This window comes from Moschus berezovskii, chromosome 5 (genome assembly GCF_049115385.1).
Source record: "Moschus berezovskii isolate FMDL1 chromosome 5, NW_MosBer_1.0, whole genome shotgun sequence".
In the NCBI taxonomy this organism is placed as follows: Eukaryota; Metazoa; Chordata; class Mammalia; order Artiodactyla; family Moschidae; genus Moschus; species Moschus berezovskii.
In genome coordinates, this window is record NC_142464.1 from 15,711,028 (window position 1) to 15,717,823 (window position 6,796).

A 6,796-nucleotide genomic window follows, 5' to 3' on the forward strand; every position below is an offset into this window, starting at 1 on the left:
CTGTGATTCTTGGGGTCGCGGAGAGTCGGACACTAGTGAGTGACTGAACTGAACTGAACTGTTCATGCGGTTCTCAAGGCAAGTATACTGAAGTGGTTTTCCATTCCCTTTTCCAGTGGACCACATTTTGTCATTGTGAGTGGATAAGGAAATGACAACCCACTTCAGTATTCTTACGTGGAAAATTCCATGGACAGAGGAGCCTAGGGCGCTATAGTCCTTGGGGTCACATAGAGTCAGACACGATTATGTGACTAACACCACCACCACTACTAATATATACTTACACCACTATTCCACTGTTGTGTTGCTTCCCACCTTGGTTCTTCACAATTGCAAACAGAAAATTGTTGCAAAGTAGACTCAAGCATTTATTTAAAAAAAAAGAAAGAAAATCCCAACTTATTATAAGCATTAATTTGTGGGGGAATTTCCTCCCAAGCAATGGACTTTCAAATCATAAAGAATCAACAGAACTGAGTATGTTAAGATATTTTTCCTAACTCCAAGAAGAGATGTCATTTATCTGTATCCAACAGAGGACGGAAAATTAAACTTAGTGTTCCATTTGTGGGTAGGATTGGGCGAATTCAGCCATTTGAAAAATGACCATCTTAAAAAAATGACCACAAAAAAATAGGTTCACTAAATTTATTTTAAAAATCATAAAATGTTTCTTACAAAAAAGCATTACATTGTGCACACTACTCTGAATAGATGTCAGCATATGGACTACTATTACTTTTCCTCCCTGTCACACCACCCCAAATGTTACAGTGACCACACAGCAAAGTGCTCACAATAATTACATGGGGGTACTTCTTGAAACCAACAACAATAAACAAAAATTAAAATTCACTCATTCTGCTGCTGTTTCAAAATTTCATTGTTAGTTTTTACACACCCTCCCCCACCCCAACCCTATTTGTAAGGAACTAAAACATTGCATCTGGTGAGCAGCAAAGATTTCACTACACCTCAAATGCAGAACACCTATGAAGCAGAGGGATGTTGGCTTTAAAAAAAAAAAAAATGTGCAGGACTCCTTCAGTTCTTCACTAGTCTTAGAGAACTTTCCAGAAGACTGTTTCACACTATAAAAAAGAAAAAAAAAGCAATCTTACATTAGAATCCTTCACTATGTGCATACTGCTTCACACTGTTCTGAAGCAAATACTGTGCATTCTGTATCTGATCTTGTGTTCCTGTAATAGTAATGATCTGATTTCAGATCCTTCAAAAGACTCATCAATTTTGATCTAAGCTCCTGACTCATGATGAATTTGTTTAATTCATCTTTGCTAATAATAAATCCAGCCAAATAGTTGGAAATAGTTACTTGGGTAGTAATAGTAAGTCCACAAAGATCACCGTATGAGCCACAACACCCTGCATAGGAATAATCATATCCAGAACCACCCTGTGGTTCATAAGCCATCTGATGGGCTCCATGTTTATCTATGGCAGGGTCCCAGGTTTCATTAGCACTGAAACCAACCAAGCCACCCTATCGGTCTCCAGGCCTCTCTCTTCTGTCACAGGCCATCAGAAATCCTCCTGTAGGTGGTGGTGGTGGTGGTGGAAGAGGAAGATTCCGAGCTCTACTACCACCTCTGCCTCCTCCTCTGGGAGGGGGTGTAGGAGGTCCTCAGTGAGGGTTCATAGCATCACAATCTCTTCTGGAGGCAGGCACTGGACACCCACCCCAACCAGGTGGCATTCTGCCACAGGACATCCACGGCGGTCATCACACATCATTGTAAAGCCACCATAATCTCAGGTTTCATCATTAAAGTTGGGATCTTAAGGCTGAGCCTGTCCTTTGAAGGGAAACTGATATAGTATTAAGGATGTTCTTTATGCACTCTACAACCCTATCAGGTTTTGCTCCAATAAGAACGACTCTGTCAGTAGATTGAGGAAAACGTTCCTGGAAAAGCTTGATTGTTGTCTGAGTATTCTTTTAAAGTTCTTTGATTTTAGCAGCTTTGACTCCGCTAATTCCTCCCGCCAGACTCTGAAGAATCAACAGTCTCAACTTGCAGTCAAAGTCGCTTTCTTTATATTGTAGGTAATTTAAGCATTAAGCAGCATCAGACTCTAGCGGTAGCTTGCTAGTTGCAGTGGGCGATGGCAAATTTGGCCGTCTTCCAAGGTAGGGATAATTTTCTTCAGAAATTTCTCCTGGCATTTCAGTATCAGCACTGATACTCAATATGCTCTGGAAGCCACTGCTGTCTGCGACTGAAACACTGCCATCGTAGTCTGTACGGAGAGCCTTAATATTCTTGCCTCCTTTTCCAATCACTGCCCCAGCATTCTCGCTCTGAAGCAGAATGCATAATTCAACCATCTCACCAGTGTTTTTAGATCTTTTAAAGGCTTGTTCCTCTTCCATATCTTCAGTAGGGCATTTACCAAATTCTCCATTGGTTTTGATGTTGGGAAATGTTTCCTCTGGCTGTTCAATTTCCATTTTCTTGTATTCAAGGGACACACCAATCTATAGGCTGTAAATAAGTGGGAAGTAGGCAAGACGTCAATGTCTGCGCAGCAGAGAAACAAAGGAAAATGGTGTCTGCAGTGCTTTTGCCTGAAGCTCCCTCCTCTTTTCTCCTCCATTTTTTATTATGAATAATGCTACTATAAGCATTTATTTATGCACTTTTGTGTAGACATATGCTTTTATTTTTCTTGAGCAGATACCTAGGAGTGGAATTGCCTTGGCATCTGGTAAATTTGTGTTCTTTTAATAAACTACCCTAATCCTTTCCAGGAGGGTTGTGCTATTTAAAACCCACCACCTAGCTGAGGGGGATGGAACAGATCCTTCCTTAGCACCTTCAGGGGCATCATGGCCTGTACCCACACTAGGATTTTGGTCTCATCTCCAAACCTGTGAGAAATAAGTTTCTATTTTTTTAAGAAACTCAGTCCTGTAGGTTTTTTAAATAACCCAAGGAAACTAACACAAAAGGGGAGATCACATGGGTCAGGTGATTGTTTATTAAATGGTAGCACTGAGCATGTATTTGTATGCTAATAGAAATGCCTCAGGAGAAAAGAAAGTCTGAATATGTAAAGAAGAGGAGCTTCTGCGTCTGCTCTGACAGGAAAAATACTTGGAGATCATCATTCTGTCCTTACAAGAGAAAGGTCAAACTAAAAATAAGCAACTTTTCTTGGAATCATCAGAGAACTGAGGTCACAAGGTAAAGGACCCCCTGAAATCTGTAGATCTGGGCAAATCCAGTTCTCACTGAGATCTGCTTACCTAGAATGGAAGCCGATGAAATGAGAGGCTGGTGGAAACACTGAAACGATTATTTTCCTGAACTACGGGAGGGTGAATGTGCACTAGTATGCAAGACAAAACTCTTGAGTGACACAGTCTGAGGGGATAACATCAAAATTCCATAAGTTTTACCTCCAGGAGTCCCATCAGGTTCACAACTTCATTAACATAAAACCTCATAATGAAGGACTATTTATCTCAATTCTTATTTGTCAATATATCAAGTATAGCTCTTAACAAAACATTACAAAGTAAAGGAGAATTTCAAGAGTAATGTCCTTAGATAGAATAGAAAGTTTAAGATTCAGTACACAAGTGGAAGGATTGTTTACTGTAGTAACATAGAAACTTGATGTGCGGCCAAGGGCTCCGGAGAGAGAGAACCATAGGGACAGACTCTGGTGGTGAGTAAAGCATATGAGCATTCATGCAAATTCTTTTCTAACTAACCGAGTTCCCACAGGTAAGTAGGAAGCAACATCATCAGCTTTGAGTATGGACAGGGCATTGAAGTCATAAGATCTTGAAATTTTGCCAAGAGGGATGATGTCAAATACTTAGAAGGATGGGAGAGAGAAAAGCAAAGGGAAATGTAGGAAAACAGTCTGATGGCAGTATAAGATTCACATAAAGATTATGGTCATCAATTTAAAATAAAAATTTATGACTTGATGATTTGTCTGCTAAGTTGTACACTCAAATTTGCTCTGCTGATCGATTTGGGGATCACTAGCCTAAACAATCATTTGTTTATATAAACACTAAGAGCCTGTCAGAGTGCATAACACTAAGTTGTTATTTGAGCATATATATATATATATATTTTTTTTTTAATTTATTTTATTGGAGGCAAATTACCTTACATTAATATATTGGTTGGTTTTGCCATACATTGACATGAATCCGCCCCGGGTGTACATGTGCTCTCCCTCCCGAACCCCCCTCCCACCTCCCTCCTCCCCATATCCTCCCTCCATGTCATTCCCGTGCACCAGCCCCAGGCATACTGTATCATGCGTCGAAACTGGACTGGTCACTTATGATAATATACATGCTACAATGCCGTTCTCCCCAATCATCCCACCTTCACCCTCTCCCACAGAGTCCCAAAGACTGTTCTATATAACTATGTCTCTTTTGCAGTCTCATATACAGGGTTCACGTTTCCATCTTTCTAAATTCCATATATATGCGTTAGTATACTGTATTGATGTTTTTCTTTCTGGCTTACTTCACTCTGTATAATTGGCTCCAGTTTCATCCACCTCATTAAAACTGATTCAAATGCATTCTTCTTGATGGCTGAAAATACTCCATTGTGTATATGTACCAAAGCTTTCTTATCCATTCATCTGCAGATGGACATCTAGGTTGCTTCCATGTCCTGGCTATTATAAACAGTGCTGCAATGAACATTGGAGTACATGTGTCTCTTTCAATTCTGGTTTCCTCAGTGTGTATGCCCAGGAGTGCGATTGCTGGATCATATGGCAGTTCTATTTCCAGGTTTTTGAGGAATCTCCACACTGTTCTCCATAGTGGCTGTACTAGTTTGCATTCCCACCAACAGTGTAAGAGAGTTCCCTTTTCTCCACACCCTCTCCAGCATTTATTGCATGTAGACTTTTGGATAGCAGCCATTCTGACTGGTGTGAAATGGTATCTCATTGTGGTTTTGATTTTCATTTCTCTGATTATGAGGGATGTTGAGCATTTTTTCATGTGTTTGTTAGCCATCTTTATGTCTGGAGAAATATACCGTGTTAGTGGATTGGAAGAATAAATATTGTGAAAATGAGTATACTACCCAAAGTAATTTATACATTCAATGCAATCCCTATGAAGCTACCAACGATATTTTCCACAGAACTAGAACAAATAATCTCACAATTTGTATGGAAATACAAAAAAACCTCGAATAGCCAAAGCAATCTTGAAGAAGAAAAATGGAACTGGATGAATTAACCTGCCAGACTTCAGGCTCTACTACAAAGCCACAGTCATCAAGACAGTATGGTACTGGCATAAAGACAGAAATATAGATCAATGGAACCAAATAGAAAGCCCAGAGATAAACCCACGCACCTATGGACACCTTATCTTTGACAAAGGAGGCAAGAATATAAAATGGACAAAAGACAGTCTCTTTAACAAGTGGTGCTGGGAAAACTGGTCAGCCACTTGTAAAAGAATGAAACTAGAACACTTCCTAACACCATACACCAAAATAAACTCAAAATGGATTAGAGAGCTAAATGTAAGACCAGATACTATAAAACTCCTATAGGAGAATGTAGGCAAAACACTCTCTGACATAAATCACAGCAGGATCCTCCAAGACCCACCTCCCAGAATATTGGAAATAAAAGAAAAAATAAACAAATGGGACTTAATTAAAATCAAAAGCTTCTGCACAGCAAAAGAAACTCTAAGCAAGGTGAAAAGACAGCCTTCAGAATGGGAGAAAATAATAGCAAATGAAGCAACTGATAAAGGATTAATCTCCAAAATATACAAGCAGCTCCTGCAGCTCAATTCCAGAAAACTAAGTGACCCAATCAAAAAATGGGCCAAAGAACTAAACAGATATTTGAGCATATATTAAAGTCCTGCTTTAGAGAGGAAACTCTTAAAACTAGAGCCATAGTTTGCTAACAGAGAGATCCCAAAACCAATTATAAGCTAAGTGAAGGATTATCTGCTTCCCAGCACAATTTAACCCTCTGAATATATTTAAATTGTTGCCTACAAATAAGTTAAGAATATGCATTTTGAGTATGTAAACAATTTATACGTGACCAACAAATTTTTAAAAAAGAACTCAGTCAACTCATTTAGAGCTAATTACATCATCTTTTCTGACTGATGAGTTTGTACATCGCTTTGAAATATGTTGGCATTTTACAAAATAAAAAGGAAATTATTTTCTTAAGTAATTCATGCTACACGTTAAGCTATCAAGAATATTTAGCTTTTTCCTCCTTTCCTGCCATGTCCGTGCACTCTGTCTATACACCCTTACAAAATGTTTTGTCAATTTAATAGCATCAATTACATTGCAAAAATTAGCTTCTTTAAAGCTAAGCATTTCAACTCATGAGGATTTGATAGCATTTGCAATGCTGTGGTTTGAAGAATGATGTGCCTAAACTCATTTACTGACAAGCTCTATGTTGATCTCGTCTTCTTTATAGTTCATCATCACTATTTACCTAAAACTGGCTGTTCAATTAACAGTGATATTTAGAAGCAGCAATTTTCTTTATGTGTTTGACATCTGCCTACTGGTATGACATCAATCACAAGTAAGAAAAAGTATTTTTAAAAATCTAATGAGTTTCTAATAATTCAAGTGTCACATGCTGATCATTTCAGTTCAGTCGCTCAGTCGTGTCCAACTCTTTGTGACCCCATCAATTGTAGCTTGCCAGTCCTCCCTGCACATCACCAGATCCTGGAGTCCACCCAAACCCATGTCCATTAAGTTGGTGATGCCATCCA

General features: G+C 38.9%; 1 pseudogene; it reads right to left on the bottom strand.

Moving 5' to 3' along the window:
* Positions 1-1,125: 1,125 nt before the first annotated feature.
* Positions 1,126-2,476, bottom strand: LOC129561992 (heterogeneous nuclear ribonucleoprotein K-like; annotated as a pseudogene).
* Positions 2,477-6,796: the final 4,320 nt, after the last annotated feature.